At 39.5% G+C, this 20,135-nt stretch overlaps 5 non-coding genes across 5 annotated transcripts; 3 read left to right on the plus strand and 2 right to left on the minus strand.

Annotated features, from left to right (window-relative positions):
- The first annotated feature begins 429 nt into the window (after positions 1-429).
- TRNAS-AGA lies at positions 430-511 on the plus strand. The gene has a single exon. It is a non-coding gene; the product is annotated as a tRNA-Ser (tRNA).
- A 4,850-nt stretch (positions 512-5,361) lies between these two features.
- On the plus strand, positions 5,362-5,433 carry TRNAQ-CUG. The gene has a single exon. It is a non-coding gene; the product is annotated as a tRNA-Gln (tRNA).
- A 1,915-nt stretch (positions 5,434-7,348) lies between these two features.
- TRNAS-UGA lies at positions 7,349-7,430 on the minus strand. Its single transcript has one exon. It is a non-coding gene; the product is annotated as a tRNA-Ser (tRNA).
- A 1,828-nt stretch (positions 7,431-9,258) lies between these two features.
- On the plus strand, positions 9,259-9,340 carry TRNAS-AGA. The gene has a single exon. It is a non-coding gene; the product is annotated as a tRNA-Ser (tRNA).
- Positions 9,341-17,024: 7,684 nt separating this feature from the next.
- On the minus strand, positions 17,025-17,106 carry TRNAS-AGA. Its single transcript has one exon. It is a non-coding gene; the product is annotated as a tRNA-Ser (tRNA).
- Positions 17,107-20,135: the final 3,029 nt, after the last annotated feature.

Below are 20,135 nucleotides of genomic sequence, written 5' to 3' on the forward strand. Positions count from 1 at the left end.
AGGGTCTTAGGGACACCAAGTGAGAAAATCCAGAGGTTTTCTGTATCGTTCCTCTGAGAGAGCATTTCCTTCCCTGAAATCCATTAAGCAGCAGGGTCAATCAGCGAGGAGGCTGGGCTCCTGAAAGTTCTAGCAGAAGGTCCCAGGATTAAAAGTAGGATTAAGGCCTGGCTCCACCTCCGCGGTGAGTCAATTTGTTTTCAGTTTCGAGGACTCCGGCAGCCAGCACAGAGCCAAATTCGTCAAGGGAGCTGGTTGTTAAATTGACCCGGTGTGTTCAAAATAAAGACGCTTCTGCGATGGATACTCCCATCTTAGTGCTCTCAATTATCGGGACTACTGACTACCGCCTCGTCCGGACCAGCTGGAGCAATTTCCTTTACTGTTTGCGGAAAGTTCCATCATATCTGCCGTCATGTTACCATGTCGGTAGTCGTGGCCGAGTGGTTAAGGCGATGGACTAGAAATCCATTGGGGTCTCCCCGCGCAGGTTCGAATCCTGCCGACTACGGTTGAAGTTTTGCCCTAAACTAGGGTCAGATTAATGTAAACCGGAAAGTACAAGAGCACTTATATCATCTTCCGCCCCGCTCTAATACTACGTGTGTGTGTTTGCCGTCAAAATGTTACTGAGCTGCCCAAAGTAAACGAACTAGTAACCTCAGTATTCCACCTTCAGTGTCAAGCGGTCGTTCTCCAAGGTTCTCACTGGGTTTTCTCTTCCCCCAAACGCTGCTCAAATTAAGCTCTTTCAAGAAAAGAATTCGGTGAAAATGTTTCTCAGAGAAACCCTGGAGTATATGAAGTCTATGCCACAAAATGGGAACTATCTGTATTTTTTTAATTTATTAAGTAAAATTGACTTTATTTTAAAAAGCATATATGTATATACATCTAGCCATGAGCGTATCAGGATATACACCAGTTCTATCGATCCATAAGCCTCCCTAACACTGTTCCTTTATAGTCACATCCTAATAGATATTTATAGTCACTGTTCCTTTATAGTCACACGGAGCAGCTGACAATCATGAATACACTTTCCATTTGTATATTTTGGCCTTTTTGAAAATGTCATAGAAATTGAATCACACAGTATATAACTTTTAGATTAGCTTATTTTACTTAGAAGTAAGATTTACCCACGTTGTTGCATATATCAAACTTTCATTCCTTTTTTGCTCTTGAATAGAATTCTGTTGCACGGATGTACCACAGTTCATCTACTCATTGAAGGACATTTGTGTTGTGTGACATTTGTTTCCAGTTTGGGGTAATTGTGAAAAAAACAAATTGGATTTCATAATGGCTAATAATGTCAAACATCTTTCTGTGTGCTTGTACTATTTTTGGTAAAGTGTTTATGCCTTTGCCTTTTTATTTTATTTATTTATTTATTTTGAGACAGAGTCTGGCTCTGTCGCTCAGGGTGGAATGCAGTGGTGCCATCTCGGCTCACCACAACCTCTGCCTCCTGGGTTCAAGAGATTCTCCTGCCTCAGCCTCTTGAGTAGCTGGGATTACAGGAGTGTGCCACCACGCCCAGCTAATTTTTTGTATTACCTTTGCCCAATTTTTATTGGGTTGTTTTCTTACTGTTGGGTTCTGAGGATTCTTTATATATCCAAGATACAATTCCTCGATCAGATGAGTGACCTACAACTATTTTCTGCCAGTCTTTCTTTTTATCAGTGTCCTAACATTGTCTTTCGCAGAGCAAACATGTTAAAAGTTGATTAAGTCCACTGTATTCTTTTTCCCCTTTTTAGGAAAGTGCCATATCTAGGAACTCATCACTCAACTCAAGGTCATTTTGGATTTTCTGTTATGTTTTCTTTTAACAGTTTTATACTTTCATGTGTACATTTGCATATATGATAAATTTTTAATGTTTGTATAACTTGTGAGATTTATGTTAAGATTTCTTTTCTTCCTTCCACTTTTCCTTCTACTTCTTCCATCCATGCCTTCCTTACGGTTTTTTCTTCCTTTCCTTCTCCCTTTTTCTCTTTTCTGCTTCTTTCCTTTGCATATGGATAGCCCATTGTCCCAATATTATTTGTTGAACAATTATAATTTCTTCATTGATTTTATTCCTAACTTCATCAAAAACCAATTAGCCATATTTGTGTAAGTTTATTAGTAGACTCTCTATTCTGATCAATTGATCTACATGTTTATCTTTCCGCCAGTATGTTACTATCTTGATTACTGAAATTTACAGTAAATGTTAAAATCAGGTAATGTAATTATTCATTGCATTTTTTTCAAAATTGATTTAGCTATTCTAGTTCTTTTGTCTATCCATATAAATTTTAGAATCAGCTTTTCTCTATCTCCAAAAAATTCTACTGGAATTTTGATAGTAATTACACTACATATATAATCAATTTGGGGAGAATACATAGGATAATTCCGGTGCTCTTTTTCCATCCTTGTACTCGTTTGCTCTTTTGTTATCAGTGTTCAAATAGTTCATGGATTCTGCCCATAACTGATTTGTATTTGATAGGAGAAAAGAGATAAAACACTCTTCATCACTTCATCTCACCTGGAAATGGGAACTTGGGATACTATTTCTTTAATGATAATAAGGAGATAAGATCTCCCAGAAATAAAGAATAAAATAGCAGGGGAAAAGAAAAACGTTTAATGGAAAATTTGGAAGATACAGTTTAGAATTACTTCAAAAACAATAGAAAAACATCAAAGATGGAAAATAGTAGTGGAAAGAAAATTGAACAACCTAGAGATTCAGGAGTTCCAGCAGGACAAAGGAAAAATGGAGGATAATTTTATCAAGAAATATAAGAAAAATTCTCAGAACTGAAGGACTTGAATATCTAGACGGGAACAATTGCCCTTTATGTATAATGCTTTTAGCACCAAGTTTAGAATATATTTCCCTGGGTCAAAGTCATAAAGATGTCCTGCGACGTTGTAGTCTACAAGCTTTGTTTACTTTGATATTGAGATCTACAGTCTATCTGGAATTGGCTTTGTGGATAATGTGAAAGAGGAAAATTTAATTTTTTTCCTTGTGAGTAATCATCTGATTACTTTTTTTCCTATAAATATTCACAATTTATTCAAAGACTGTATTCTATGTAGTGCTATTGTTTATCCTGGGGCAATGTCATGTTTTTAAAATTATATGACTTTTCTATCTTTCTGTTTGGTAAAGTAAGTCTTCTAACTTTGCTTTCCTTTTTCAAGATGAGTTGGGCTACTTTGGTCCTTTTTCATATTATTTTTTAATGAATTTATCAATCTCTTTACAAAAACCTGATAGTATTTTTACTAAAATGCAGGGGAAATGGGGACTTACTGGTTAATGGGCACAGGGAAGATGTAAAAAGTTCTGGAGACACATGGTAGGGATGGTCGCACAACAACGCAACACAGGTAATGCCACTTAACTGTACATTTACAAATGGTCAAAGTGGTAACTTTTACGTTTTGTATATTTTATCACAATAAAATTCAAAAAAGGTTGCCACTTAATTGACTTTGTTGATCATCTCTGTTTCGTATTTAGTTTCAATCGCATTAATATCTGCTCTTTGCCTCATTATTTCTTTCCCTAAAGTTCTTTTGGGAGTAAATTACTGATTGGTCACTAATCTCACGTAATGGATGTTTAGATCACTAATCTTATTTATTTAATTTATATACTATAGTATTTAAGGATTTCTTTCTTAGCTCATTTCTAGCTGCATACTACATGTTTTGATATGTACTATTTGTATCATCATTTCTTTCAAAATAGTTTATAATTTTGATGGTTATTTCTTTAAACCATGAATTATTTGTAAGTGTTTTTATCATTTTGCAAATAAACACAATTTTTAATTTTCATGTTTTGATTTCTGGTATAATTGTAATGCTGTGAAAAACAGCATGTATCTTACCCTGTTCTATTTTTGGAGCATTGCTTTATGGTCTGGTAAAATGTCAAATTTCAGATAATTAGATGTGTGTTTGAAAAATGTTTGAATCCTGAAGTCGATATATGTACTGTTTTGTATATATGTAAGTTATATGAATTGCATTACTTTACTCTACAGTTATTTTTCTATTTATGTTTTTATTAGTTTTTCAGAGAGGTATATTATGCTAAAATATTACACTATAATTGTGGGTTTATCTCTTTCCCTGTTTACTTCCATGAAATCTTGGAGTTTTTTTCCTCCATCTCTTTATGTCCTAGAAGCAAGAAATTATAGATAGAGTATGGCTTATATAACAGCTGTAATTTAGAAATACCAGGCACTACCTACAAGTGGATATCTGCAACAAGAAAAGCCTAGGAGAAAATATCTGGGTTTAATTTACACAGCCTTACAATATTCACTGGGACTTAAATACTTTTACTTAGACGTACTTTTACATTTTTCCTTCCTCAAAAGAAATAAGAAAATATAATTGAAATACAATTTCTCTCATGAGAAATTCTGGGTAAAAGCCGAGGAGAAGCTGCAGCAGAGGCTCCAATCAACCTCTACTTTAAAATGAGCCTGGTTGCTAACCTAGCTGACTCCACCTGACCTAGCTAGAAATGGCTGTGTCTATAGTCTCCCAAAACTGTATCATCATAACCCCTCCGAAACCAGGGAGACACCGGGAACTGGCTTGACTAGAATTATAGCTTCATGCATGGGTGCACATTTGCCTCCTAATTTACAATACTGAGGTTAGTGAATCACGCAGCCTCAATCTAAAGACATATTTCTTTAGCAGCTTTGTGCTTAATTTCACTTGAGTAATTTTTTTCGTGTTACAACTAGTTTAAATAATAGAGAGAAGGCCAAATATAAATAATTCTCAGTCGATTGCACAGAACCTTCAATAATTTTGTGAATTCCCTGGAATCAAGATATTAAAGGTTTTTTCCTAGAGGCAACACACCTGATAACTAACCTATGTGGAGAAAAATATCCAGTGTCTGAAATTGAGCAGAGTTGCAGATAAGACATGAGTTCTCTAAAACTTAGTTTCCACGTTTTTATGGGAAAGCACCCACTTAATTTAGCATTTAAGCATTAAATTGCACAAGAATAGAAGAAGTTCGGTCCAGTTCCGGCAAGTATTAAAATCGCTCAATTTTTCTTAATGAAGAAAGCAAGTCTCAGGACCACCAAGTTTCTGAGTTAATTGGAGGTTGGGCGGAAGGGAGACTTTATGGATCAATGTAATGGGCCAAAATAAATAAATAGATCCCCAGGGTTTTCTTTGAAAGGGCGCTATGAGTGGGCATAAACTAAGAATTTTGGCTTTGATAAACTAAATGCCCTCAGTAGAATGCCTATAACCCAGCATAAGCAACTGTGGGGAAAACACAATCAAGGGGGGTTCCATGGGGGTTCCATGGTGTAATGGTTAGCACTCTGGACTCTGAATCCAGCGATCCGAGTTCAAGTCTCGGTGGAACCTGTTTGATGGTGTTTTTACCTTTTGTCCACCCCAGGGAAAACGCTCTCTATATAAATGACCAAAATCAATGTAGGGCCTGATATCTTCCGTGAATTCCTGCAAGTCCCCATATTACAAACTTGATATCAGTCAAAAGGCCGAGACGCGATGCAAGTCCTGATAAATCTGCCTCTGGGTGAGGAAGTGGAATAGAATCCACTTTCGGTGATCACAGCTCACTACAGCCTCGACCTCCCCAGGCTCAGGTGATCCCAGGTAGCTGGCACTACAGGTGCGCGCCACCACGGGCGGCTAATTTTATTTACTTATTTGTTTGTTTATTTATTTATTATTTTTCTTTTTGGTGGAGACAGGGTTTTCGCCATTTTGCCCAGGAAGGTCTCAAACTCCCGGGATCAGGCTTTCCTTCCGCCTCCACCTCCCAAAGTCCTGGGACTACAGGTGTGAGCCATCCCGCCCGTCCTCAAGGAATTGTTTCTTTCAATAATTTGTGAAGTCCACAGAAACACTTTCGTCCCCTGAACATGATGGGGGAAGTAGCAATTGCTGATAAAATGAATTTGCTCTTGGGTCTTTATGCAGCAGAGCTAAGATTGTAATCACTACTAATGCAAAATTTGGGCAAATTTGTAATTTTTTGCTTTGTAGAGTTTTTTTGTTTTTTGTTTTTTGTCGTTGTTTTTACCTCACTTACACTTCTAATATATGTAGCATAACTACAATTTCTTTCCATTTCTGGGGCCAAGATAGTCTTTTATCTTTCTCTCAAATCAGTCTTGTACTGTGCATGCGAATCCTATTGATTGAAAAGTATTTTTTGCCATCAGGCTCTAGTGTTCAGTTGCTGAAATTGTCTAAAGTGTTGGCAAGCTCTGTTAAGAAACACACTGCTCAAAAACAGGCAAACTCCCGTGGACTGATGAGAGGTACTCCCTGCATCAAAGATAACTCAAGCGTCAAACACCACGTGGGCAGCACAATCCCACCCCAGGCTAAATCCAGCGGCTTAAATCATACCACATTGTGGCCCCATCACCAAGAGAGAGAGGATAAAGTCAGAACAGTGAACCAACTCTGAATGATAGAGGCAGGTGGCGGTGGTGTTAATTCCCAGGAGAGGCAGAAGACCGAGACACGGGTTGTATGCCGGGGTCTTGGAGCCAAAATCAAGAGATGTTCAAGTCAATGTACTGCCCTCTCGCTGTGAGACCTTGGATATATATATATATATACGCACACGCCTATGGACCTTCCAGTCTGTATAATGAGTATGTTATGAGGATTTACAAATTATAAGACATGTAAAGACCTTGATGGTGATGTAAGTACTTGAAAAATAGGACCTGCAGTTTATCATTTTTGGATACTAACAAGTCTAACCCTGAACCTGCTGACAATTTGATAATTTGGGGGGTGCCCCCAGCAGAATTTATAAAACTTGAGTTCACAACCCCATCTGGAAGTCCTCAGTTATAATACCATTTCATTGTGCAGCATTGGGTAGTTTCTTCATCTGTAAAATGCAGATAAAAATATACAGTTGGTTCTTAACTCCTATCTTGGAACATACTAAGTATTTAATGAAAATTACCTGATAGCTGTAAATCTTTGGTGAATCCTGACTTCTGAATTGACAGTAGTTAGGATGCTATCTAGTGCAGGAGAGGCTGAAGTCTGACAGGACGCGATGTAAGAATGGTTTCTTGCTGGCTGTGATCAGAGGAATTTATATCAGTTTTGAAGTAACTGCAACAGAAGGTAGTCTCCAATACACTGAGTAAAGAGGACATTATGAGAATATGCAGTGGGAGGATTGCATAGGAGAGCAGCAACCGAAGTGCAGAAATTTGGATTCGTTTTGGTTAAATTGGCTGAGGAAAGCTAAGGAAAGGCGGGCAACCGTACCTGGTAAAACCGTAGTCGGCAGGATTCGAACCTGCGCGGGGAAACCCCAATGGATTTCAAGTCCATCGCCTTAACCACTCGGCCACGACTACCTAGCTGTAGAAACATCCGCGGCTGGTGTGAACTTATAATGGATGCGTAGAGCGCTGGGACTCGGTTGGGCATCAGCCTCGTCCAGGCCTCCGCTCACGAATCAAAGAGCTCATTGAGGGCACATCGAGAACCAGCACATGGCGCACAGTATTGCAATTCACTACAGGACTCCTAGACGAGCGACGCAAAGTTCCCGCGCGCTGGAGCTGGCCCACGAACCGCTGATATCCGCGGACACCCCGTGCGCACCTAATTCTCACGAACCCCCAGAAAGGGATTATTGAATTGTAAGTCCAAGCAACCTCAAGCCTGTAAATGCCCCAATGGGAGAAGGAACGGGAATGAAGGGAAGGTACGAGAGTGGGGTCACCTGCGTTTACGTGCAGTTAAAATCTAAATCAGGAACCTCTTCGATGACACTCAACAGACTTACTCTTTCAAAGGAACTGCTAAAACCCGACTGGCGCGGGCGTGCGAGCTCAGGAGGGGTCTCGTTTCTGTCCTAACTGGAAAAGATGACTCTGGAGAGGTCTCCGACTCTTCAGGCAAATATGATTGGTGTCAGTTCTGGTGAAGGATAAGAGACCACTCCCAAGACCCAAAGGCTTCAGCCACCCGAGCCCGGGGGAAAGGAAGAACTCAGAACACAGGTTTCCAAAAATCTTAGGGAGAGTCTAGCACAGAAAAGAGTAAAAAGATAAAAACACGAAAATGTCAGGATAAATCTAGCTCAATAAGGCTGATTCTTGCTTCAGATACTACAAAATGGTTAACACCAGGCTCAGCTGATCAATTCCCCCCGCTCCAGCAGCATATTTCATGCTTGTGGAGTGCTCTTCCTTAAAAAGCAACATCTTGGTACATGGAGAAATGTCAGTCCGGCTTACTGACAAATATTCGATGGCAATTGCCTTGGCCTTTTAAGGCTTACTGTTGACATAGGCTGCTTACCGTTTAGTTTCATGAACGGCTACCTGAGAAACATGCTTAACCATTCACGTTTAACCATCTTGTTGGTTTGGCTTCTGTAGGGCACTTGGAAATAATGCTGAAGGCACAAATAGCGTCCATGAGCAAAGAGCAGTGAACATCATCTAAGATATCCAGGCTACTGCGGGAGGCGGAGGTTGCAGTGAGCCAGATTGCACCATTGCACTCCAGCATGGTCGACAGAGCCAGCGTCTCAAATATATATATTGATACTGATCTCAGGTACTGTGTAGGTTTGCATACTTAGCCCTTCAATTTCCTCCTTTGTGATGTGAAGACTAAATGAGGCCAGACATATAAATGCGAGTATTTTGCAAAATGTGAGGTCTTATATACATGTTAGTGACTAACATTATTTTGCTAAAAGTATATCCTGGAGTACATTTTACATCAGCATTATAGAAATGCACCTTATTACTTTTATCAGTTGCAGAAGCTTCCATTCTATGGATCTTCCAGAATTTATTTTAAAGGTCAAACATTGATGACCATTTGAGGTTGTTCAAATCGTAGCTATAACACAAAATTTCGCTTTGAATGTTAGAGCGCGTCGCAGTTGTTGCAGGTGTCTCCTGCATCCCCAACCCATGAAGGAGCAGGAAGCTTGATCTCCGGGAATGCGTCCTGCTTAGTCTCCTTCTGTTAGAACGTCAGATTAAGGGGTCCTCCCAGTTCTGAGGATAAGTGTTACTTGTCAGTTTGCAACAGCAGCATCTAACTAATGCCAAAGAATAAGAAACATTGACAGCAAATACAATGTCTGGCAGAAAATTTGACCTTTCCAAGAGAGCTAAATTCAGTACAGTGACTTACACTAATAAGCAAAGGATCCTTTATGTAGTCGTGGCCGAGTGGTTAAGGCGATGGACTAGAAATCCATTGGGGTTTCCCCGCGCAGGTTCAAATCCTGCCGACTACGATGCTGTGCGGTTCTCCCAAGAACAGCCAGTTCCAAACTGATCAGACTTTTTCTCTTATATGCCCACTAAAAATGCTTTGCCACCTTCCTGAAACGAGGAAAAAATGTGAATTTTTAAAAAAAAAAAAAAAAAAAAAAACAAAACAAAACAGTAATTCAACCAGAGTCCTATTGGTGTTTTACCCCCAAGAAGAATAAAGGTGATGCTACCGTGTTTCCTGCAATCAGTGCTCTCTACTGAAGGTAGCTTTCCTAGAAACAAAAAAGTTGGTAGGAGTGTTTGTGTCTCACAAAATTGTTCCCTTGTTAGGGATCTGCTTCAGTCAAGTAAATGTCCTCAATTCATACAGAAAAGGAAATTCCAGGAAATCCAGGGTCAAATACGACTAAAAGCAAAGACTCAGATATGGTTGCCAAGATGGGAAAAACTTGGGCATTATCAAGCAAACAACTAAGCAATTAAATATATTAAGTAAAGCAATTTTCCTTGAAATTGTATAAAAACGAATGGACGACGTCAAGCCAGACTGGCTCGTCCAGGTGTCCAGGATGACGGCGAGGCAAGAGGGACTAACAACCAAGTGAGGCTGTGGCTATATTCAGAGCACGGGAAGATAATCAGCTCAGGAGCAGAATCACATTGTGTGGTTAACAGCAATGGGTTAAACAACGCATTGGCCAGTGGAACGCTAGCCACAGTTGAGTATGTCTTAAGGAATTCCTAGAGGAATTCTATCACTGCCTTGGAAGCTTGGTGGAGCTCATCCTCACTTCTTGTCTTGCTGCAACTTCTTTTTTGTTAGACCTGCCATTCTCCTTCTTCTGTATCTGATATCAGGTATTCGTGCCTTCTTGGATAAACTCAATCAGTTTATCCAAGGATTTTGAAATTTTATTAGTTTTTTTCCAAACAAAATTTTGGCTTTGTTATCTCCATCTTATGTTTCTATTTTATTGCATTAAATCAGCCTTTTTCTTTTTTATTTCCTTCCCTAAGACTTCTTTGGGTAAAATTCACTAATTTCTAATTTCTTCCAATGGATCTCAGATTATTGATGTTCAGCTTTTGTTTCATTTTTACATCTGTATTTATCAGTTGAAGCATCCAAATGCATTTTGGACTGCATGAAACACTTTTCATAAGTATTATTTTCAATGTCATTCTTTTCAATATAATTTTTTTTTTTTTTTTTTTTTTTTTTTTGAGACAGGGTTTCGCTCTTGTTACCCAGGCTGGAGTGCAATGGCGCGATCTTGGCTCACCGCAACCTCCGCCTCCCGGGTTCAGGCAATTCTCCTGCCCCAGCCTCCTGAGTCGCTGGGATTACAGGCATGTGCCACCATGCCCAGCTAATTTTTTGTATTTTTTTTTAGTAGAGACGGGGTTTCACCATGTTGACCAGGATGGCCTCGATCTCTTGACCTCGTGATCCACCCGCCTCGGCCTCCCACAGTGCTGGGATTACAGGCTTGAGCCACCGCGCCCGGCCTCAATATAATTTTTAATTACCATTTAGATATTTTCTTGGAACCATATGCACATTTTTTAACTTCTAAACATAACACAATTTTCGATTTCTAATTGATATCTGGCAAAATATACTGTGGCTAGATCCTAGTATTTATCTCTCAGACTGTTTGAATTTTGGAAACTTACTTTAAAACAGGCAGGGCAAAAGTTCTTTTGTTGTGGTTGTTGTTGTTGTTGAAGTTCCATGTAGACTTCAAAAAGAAATTTGTCTTCAGAAGTTGAAATGCCACTGGATGTGGTGGTTCATCCCTATAATTCCAACACTTTGGGAGACTGAGGCAGGCAGATCACTTGAGCCCAGGAGTTCCAGACCAGCCTGGGCAACATAGTGAAAAGCTGTCTCTACAAAAAAAAATGAGCTGGGTGTGGTGTCAGGCGCCTGTGGTCCCTGCTACTCCGGAGGTTGAGGCGGGATAATCACTGAGCCTGGGGAGGTCGAGGCTGCAGTGAGCAGTGATCCTGCTGCTACACTCCAGCCTGGGCAGCAGAGTAAAAAAAAAAAAAAAAAAAAAAAATTGTAGTGTTCTTCACAAGTAAGTTAGGTAAAATTCAGGAATAGTTTACAATGCTTATATCTTCACTGTTTTCCTTTCCTCTTCTGCTTTTTAATTAATTTCTGAGGGAAATATATTGTGTTAAAATTTCTAAGTGTGATTGAAGTTTTTTTTTCTTCCTGTTTTTAAAATTTTACCTCATATATTTTAGCAGTCCCTAAATTTTACCTCATACAGTTTAGGAGCTTATTTTTTCCCCGTATCTTTTTGTTTGCCAAAGCAACAAGAAATTCTAAATAAAATGCTGCTTATGAAATATTTATAAATTGGCAATGGCAAGTATCACTTTCAAGTGGCACAATAAACAAGATAACACTCAGTGAAAACATCTGGGCTTAAATTACACATAATTCAGAATATTCATACGGTGTTAAGACAAAGAGCATTAATTTGCTTCTGTCTCCCTTTTGCTTCTTTTCTCAACAAGAAAGGAAAATTATCCCAAATTTAGGGCTTCTTCTCAGTGGAGGTCGCCCATTAAGGGCTGAAACAAATTTTATGTAGAGGTTTTCATCATCCCTTAACCAGCCGGGTCTTATTCCCTTCTGCTGGACCTGCTTATGTCTCATTCTAATGTCTCAAAGGGTATTGTGAGGAACCAACACCCATGAGCTCTCTCACAAACGAGAAAGAAACTCAAAGAACTGGTTTGACTAGAATCTTAGCTTTGGGTGTGTATGCCTCTTTGACCTCCTAATTTACAAGATTGACATTAATGAATCATATGGCCACAATTCAAAGGTAATTTTTTGTTTTTGTCTTTTTTTTTTTTTTTGAGACAGAGTCTTGTTCTGTCACCCAGAGTCTGTTCTGTCACCAGTCTTGTTCTGTCATCCACCCTCCTTGGTTCAAGTGAATCTCCTGCCTCAGCCTCCCAAGTAGCTGACATTATAGACATGTGCCACCACGCCCTGCTAATTCTTGTATTTTTTGTAGAGACGGGGTTTTGGCATGTTAGCCAGGCTGGTCTTGAACTCTCGACCTCATGTGATCTGCCTGCCTCAGCCTAATGAAAATGCTGAGATTACAGGCATGAGCCACTGCACCCAACCTCAAAGGTAAGTTTTTAAAGCAGCTTCATGCTGAAGATGATGTTTGATGATTTTGAACCTTTTAGTTAAATGAGATTATTTGACCTGGAAGGGAATTCAAATGGCAGGTGATTCCCTGCTCAGCCCCCATGGTCTTCCACAGTTTTGGTGAACCCCTTGATAATGGTTTCTCCAATTGTTTCGTATCAGGGCATGTAACATGAGAGTTCACACCTTTTTTTCTATAAAGCTTGAAGTTTTTATTTTTCTTTTTAAAGAGACAGGCGTTTCTCTATTTTGCCCAGTCTGGCCTCCAGCTCCTAGACTCAAGTGCTCTTCTTGCCTCAGCCTTCCAAGACGTTAGATCTATAGAGACATATACTACCTTGCCTGGCTGTGCCTTGGAAATTTTAAGAATTTTAAAAATCTCTTTCCTGGCCAGGAGCAGTGGCTAATGCCTGTAATCCCAGCACTTTGCGAGGCCGAGGTAGGTAGATCACTTGAGGTCAGGAGTTTGAGACCAGCCTGGCCAATATGGTGAAACCCTGTCTCCACTAAAATACAAAAATTAGCCAGGCGTGGTTGTGTGCACCTGTAATCCCAGCTACTTGGGAGGCTGAGGCAGGAGAATCGCTTGGACCCAGGAGGTAGAGGTTGCAGTGAGCCGAGATCACACCACTGGACTCCAGCCTGGGTGACAGAGACTGTCTCAAAAAAATAAAAATAATCTCTTTTCTAATAACTTCATGGCCATGAAGTGGAAGAGAGAATTGCCAACTGCTTTTTGTTGTTTTGGGATATGTGTAAAATCCATACATATGAGAGATAGGTGTCTCCAATTATTACAAAATTCTCTGACAGAGGCCAAGCATCTGTTTCCCCAGTGGCAAAGCTACACTCACTACTATACCAAGGTGAAAAGCATTATCAGAAATTGCTGTGCTCAGTGCCACAGTCCAAGTATATTTCTGATATTCACAGACCAATGCAGGCACATGCAGACCTAAAGCACATCAGTTTCCAGTCTTTACCTGAGCCATGCTGCTGATCTCCTTGCAAACTTCATCTTCCCCTTTTCTTGCACGTTGTTGCCCGCCTGAATTAATCATCTCCTTCAGTGATCAGGCACACAAGATCTTCTTGTACTGTGCATCAATCTTGTACCTAGGAAATGGCAGACACACACTTTTCCCTAATTAACCTTGCCAAGGCTTAAGGCTTATCCACCTGGAAATTGCAGTTTTTGTTTTTATTTGTGTATTCCACCTTCTTTGTGCAATCACGCTGCTGGCCACAAGCAGTTTCCGTAAACTCTGCCTCTGCGGGCTTGTTTATGTCTGTAAAATATTCCCCCTAATAGACACTAATCACCATGAGATCAGCAACTGTGCTTGTGTTTTATTTACCTTTGTTTCTATAGCACTAAGCACAACACCTGGCCCACCATGAAAATTTAATATTGTCTACCTTTTTTTTTTTTTGAGACAGAATTTCACCTTGTTGCCGAGGCTGGAGTCCACTGGCATGATCTCAGCTCACTGCAACCTTCGACTCCCAGATTCAAGCGATTCTCCTGCCTCAGCTTCCCGAGTAGCTGGGATTACAGGCTAATTTTTTGTATTTTTAGTAGAAATGGTGTTTCACCATGTTGGCCAGGCTGGTCTCCAATTCCTGACCTCAGGTGATCCACCTGCCTCAGCCTCCCAAAGTACTGTGATTATGGGCATGAGCCACTGTGCCCAGCGTATTTTCTACTATTTATATAAAGAATGATCTTCTCAGAGCTCCTAACTAAATGTTCTGTTCACAGGAAGAACCAGTTTAGTATACTGCCTTACTTGAATCTGCTGATTATTTCAGTCCAAATTCTTTCTCATCTCATTCTCTGTCCTCCTTCTAAGTTACATTCTCTGTCAGAACAGCTCTAAGCTGGTCAAGTGGCTGCCCACAGGCCCAATAGGCTCTTACTGGGTCTGAGGAGGCAGTTCAATTACTGAAGGAGAGGAAACTGTATTCCTCATGTTGCAAGCTCTAGTTTTTAAATTTCTGTTGGAGAAAATCTTTTCCTTCTCCATATTCTTGATCTGTATTTATGCAGAATAATGCTTCTTTGATTTGCTAGATCATATATATTTATATATTGATTTCAGAGAGTTCAGAGCCTATCCTGTAGAGAAGGTGATCATTGTAAGTATGTCAGATAGAAAATTTAAAGTTCGCTGTAATCTGAAACTAATGTTAAAAGTGATCTTTGTATGTTTTTCTTTTTGAGACTGAGGGTAAGAATAATTAAACTCCTTTGTTTAATATCAGTTTTAAAAAAAAATCCCGCTTATTAGAAAGTCTTCTTTCTACTGTCTCCCTCCCAGTGGGCAAGTGGGCCAAGGTGCTCTGAAGGGATGTATGGGCTCTCCCTAGGGTGTGGGGGTGAGGGTCAAGAAGCGGGCTAGGGGAGGTAAGACAGTGACATTTTCTTCCACTAAACCAGTGACCACTATCCCTCGAATCACAGAATACAAAGTCCTTTTTCCAGCATAGGTTTTTACCTAGGAGCCAGACAGTAGAACTCCCTGGGCAACACAGGGAGACCTCATCTCTATTTCAATTAAGAACATTTTTTTTAAAAGAGATATACACTACAGTATTATTTACTGTACTTACCATACGGTGTTTTCTTATTTCTCTGCTGCTTTGTTGGTTTTTGTGACATTGTCCATCAGTGTGTCTTGTTTTTGATGTTACTTTCTTGTCTATAAGACACCTTTTCTCTTCCTTAGTAGTAGGAAGAGAAAAAACAAACCCTTCTAGAATTTGATGGCATTATTCAGAAAGTAGATCACATGCTGTTCTACAAATCAAAATTCTGTGAATGATCAATCCTTGCTCAAGATCTCTGCTTGAGCCCCAGAACCTGAACTTGAGTCTGCATGGGCTTGTCCAGAAAAAAAGCACCCAGAAGGAGAGAAATCCTACTTATGCTACCAACACTCTTCTCTAGGATCTCTTGTTGTAGTTGTTCAGACAGAGTCTCACTCTGTTGCCCAGACTGGAGCAGTGGCACAATCTCAGCTTACTGCATCCTCCGCATCTGGGGTTCAAGCAATTCTCCTGCCTCAGCATCCTGTATAGCAGAGATTACAGGTGCACACCACCACACCCCAGCCAATTTTTGTGTTTTTAGTAGAAACAGTGTTTCACCATGTTGGTCAGGCTGGTCTCAAACTCCTGACCACTGGTGATTCGCCCACCTCAGCCCCCCAAAGTGCTGGGATTACAGGCGAGAGCCACTGCTTCCCCGCCCATCTAAGATATCTTTTCAAACAAATTTATATTTTCAATTTTTGTATGTATATGTCAGATGGAACACTTAACTCTAGTATTAGGAATTGTTTCCACAAAGGGCTTTAAGCTTGTCATTAGCTGTCACATTCCAGAATTCTATTAGATTGTTTCTCCGAATCAAAACAGCCAGCGTGCTGGATGTGGGAGAGTGGAGAACTGATCAGGCTCCTCCTCTAGAAACCTGAATCACAGGACACTGAGACAAGTCTTGTTCTTCCTGCCTGCACTGCTCAGCAGAGGATTTGCAGCAGTTTACTGTCACTGCCCCAATAATTCTGAAACACAATGCTCTAAGGAGACACATAAAAAAAGAAGGGATCTGGCATTTGATCAATGAACAGGGCCAGCACTCTGTTTATAAAAATACATTAGAATCATTCTTGGATGAGGTAAAATAAATCACAACAATTCTCTGAAGATTTGCAGAAGAGAGGTGAGGACAAGCTCCACTTAAGCTGCCAAGGCAGTGATGTGTGAATTCCCCTAGGAATTCCCCCAGGAAGGTACTCAACTGTGGTTAACATTCTTTTGGTCAATACATTAACCCATAGTTGTTCATCACAGTGCGATTCTGCATCTGAGCTGGGGCTCTTCCTGTATCAGAACATAACCACGACCTCACCTCGTTTCTAATCGCCCTTGCTTCACCACTGCCCTGGACCCCAGGACAAACCACTCCACTTGACGTCATCCATTTGTTTTTATTGGGTTATGAAAAAAAATGCTTTGCTCAATATCTTTAATTGTGTAGCGGTTTGCTTATAAATGCCCAATTTAGATTCTCATCTTGGTGACCATGTCTGGGTTGTTTCACTTGTATTTGATCATGGATTTCCTGAAATTTTCTTTTCTACATTAAACCAGGGCATTGCTTGACTGGAAAAGATCCCTAATAAGGGGATAATTCTGTGAGACACAGACATTCCTGGCAGTTATTTCCCTGTAAGGAAAGCTGTCTTCAAAAAGGGGCATCTGTGGTAGGAAAGAGGAAAACATCATCCTGAGCTCTTCTTAGGACAAAGGAAAACATCATGGGATTGGGACAGAAGTTTTTGTCTGTCTTTGGTATGACTTTTCCTCATTGTTTCAGAGACATGGAGTATTGTTAGTGGGTCCATAAAGAGGAAAAGCCTACAGGTTGGAACAAGCAAGCTGCTTCCTGAGAGGCAATACCAGACTCTCAAGCTGGCAGTATCAGGAGACTCCCTTTCAAACAAGAAGGGAACCGTAGTCGGCAGGATTCGAACCTGCGCGGGGAAACCCCAATGGATTTCTAGTCCATCGCCTTAACCACTCGGCCACGACTACATGAAGGGTGCTTTGCTCATTAGCATAAGACACTGTACTGAACTTTAGCTCTCTTGGAAAGGTCAAATCTTCTGCCAAAAAGTGTACTTGCTGTCAGCGTTTCTCATTTTTTGACATCAGTTAGATGACTATCATGCTGTTGTGGCAAACTGACAAGTAACACTTTATCCTTGGACCTGGGAGGACCCCTTACGCTGATGTTCTGATGGAGGGAGACTACGCAGGAGGCATACCCAGAGGCCAAGCTTCCTGCTCCATCAGCTTCTGTAGGTGTTCCAGGAGACACCCGCAAAACTGCGACACACTCTAATCTTTGCTGCAGAATTTTGAGTTATAGCGACGATCTGAACAACCTCAAATGGCCATCAATGTTTGACTTTTAAAATAAATTTTGGAGGATCCATATAATGAAAGCTTCTGCAATTGATAAAAGGAATGAGATGCACTCTATTTACTGACAGGAACTACACTGGTATTTCAGTTGTAGCCCAGTGTATTAGAGGATACACTAGAAATCCACTTGTTGCCAGTTTGAGAGCCTGGCATTGCCTCTAAGAAACTTCATCCTTTCCTCTTGACAACTCCCACTTTGGCCTCCAGTAAACAGCTCTGCCTGTATCTCAAACCAGTGTGAGATTTTTACTACTTTTTTTTTAAGTTCCCACTTACTTAAATGCTCCTTGAATGCTTATCTGAGCTTCACAAACGATTCGGGAAACAAGTAGTAGATTTACTCACTTAGTATGGTTTCCAATTCAAACAAAGAAAGATGAGGAGTAAAAAAATCAAGGCCTTAATTTCTTATTCCATCAGTTCCTAAATTGTCAAATCCATTTTAAAAACACTGTTCATACTACATCCTCAATATATTCTTGATGTCCATATGCTTAAATGTAATATTATCCTATATTTATTCCTGGTATTAGCATTTTCTGTTTTCTCTTCCTTTTATTGAACAATACTTGATTTAGAGCAATAATTTTGTCAATTCTCTCTAAATGCCTATTTTGGCTTTGTTGTAGTTCTCTGTTTTGCGTGTGTGGGCTCTAATTCTTTTTATAACCTTCCTTCTAATATTTTAATTTGCTGTTCTCCCCTAAATTATTGAGAAAAAAGCTTTAATATCAAATATCAAAACATCTTTATTCTAAAATATGCAAGTAGAACTATAAATTAGACTTCGGGCACAGTTTAGCTGTTGTGTAACAGCTAAATTTTTGTAACAAATTTTCATATATCTTATTTTGACTATCATTCATTTTAACTAAATGTAATTTCTTTAAGCTCTGGCTCTGGATGAGTGTTTTTTTCATTTAGTAACATCTGGAGGTTTTCTATTTTATTTCTGATATTGATTTCATTTTCATTATGCTGGGCTCACAGAATATATTCTGTGTCATTTCAATCCTTGTAAAATTTTAAAGATTTGCATTAGGCCCCCCAAGGGTATTTAAAATAATATGTAAATCAACATATAAAGATCAGCAGCATTTCCATACAAAAATAATGATCCAACTGAAAAACAAGTCAATAAAAGAATCTCTTTTATGATAGCATCAAAAAAATCAAATACTTAGGAATAAATTTGACCAAGGAGATAAAAGATTTTTACACTGAAAACAATAAAATGTTGAAAGTAATTAAAGACAACATAAATAAATGGAAAGATATCCAATGTTCATGAATTGGAAGAATTAATACTGTTAAAATGTCCATACCACCCAAAGCAATGTACAGATTCAGTACAATCCTTATCAAAACTCCAAAGGGACACTGTTCACAGAAGTAAAAAAAAAATCCTAAAATTCATATGGAATCACACACATACACACACACACACACACACACACACACCCCAAATAGTCATAGCAATAATGAGAAAGAAAAACAAAGTTGGAGGCATCACAATTCCTGCTTTAAAATTATAAAGCTAAAATAATCAAGACACACTGTTCTGAGAACAGCATAACCATTCCTGCATAGAAACAGAAAGATAGACCAATGCAACAGAATAGAGAACCCAGAAAGAAATCAAACATATACTGCCAACTAATTTTTGACAAAGGCAGCAAGAGGACACAATGAGGAAAATGATAATCTCTAACAAATGAAGCTTGGAAAATTCCCACATGCAAAAGAATGAAATTAGACTCATACTATACATAAAAATCAATTCAAAATTGATAAAACACCTAAATATAAGGCCTAAACACAAAATTCTATAAGAAAACAGGGGGAAAGCTCCTCGTCATTGGCCTTGGCAATACTTTTTTGGATATCATGCTAAATGCCCAGGATAAAAAAGCAAAAATAAATAAATGGGACCACACCAAACTAAAAAGCTTCTGCACAGCAAAGAAAACAATCAATAAAATAAAAAGGCAACTTATGAACTGGGAAAAGGGAGTTAATATTCAAAATTTATAAAGAACTCTTGTAACTCAGTAGCAGAACAACAAATAACCCAATTTTAAAATGGGCAAAGGGACTTACGTCCTGAGCACAGCTGGCAGCACTTCAGTCTCATGAAAAATGGGTAAAGGATGTGAACAGACATTTCTCTGAAGAAGACATAGAAAGGGCCAACAAGCCTATGAAAAGCTGCGCGACAACATCAGCCATCAGGAAAACGCACATTAAAGGCACCATGAGCATTACCTCACACCTGTTAGGACGGTTGTTAGCAAAAAGACAAGAGACAGCAAATGTCAGTGAGGGCGTGGAGGAAAGGGAACCCTAGCACACTGTCGGTGGAAATGTAGATTTGTGCAGCCATTATGGAAAACAGCATGGAGGTTTCTAAAGAAGTTAAACATAGAACTACCATCTGACCCAGCAATTGCTCTCCTGGATATAAAGCCAAAGGAGGTACAATTGCCACTTCATAAAGAAATCTGGACTCTCATGTTCACTGAAGTACTATTCACAATAGCCAAGATATGGAAATAACCTGTGTTTGTCAATAGATTCACGGATAAAGAATGTGTGTGTGTGTGTGTGTGTGTGTGTGTGTGTGTGTGTGTGTGTGT

Source organism: Sapajus apella, unplaced genomic scaffold (assembly GCF_009761245.1).
Source record: "Sapajus apella isolate SASKATOON/1434 unplaced genomic scaffold, GSC_monkey_1.0 scaffold873, whole genome shotgun sequence".
NCBI classification, from domain to species: domain Eukaryota; kingdom Metazoa; phylum Chordata; class Mammalia; order Primates; family Cebidae; genus Sapajus; species Sapajus apella.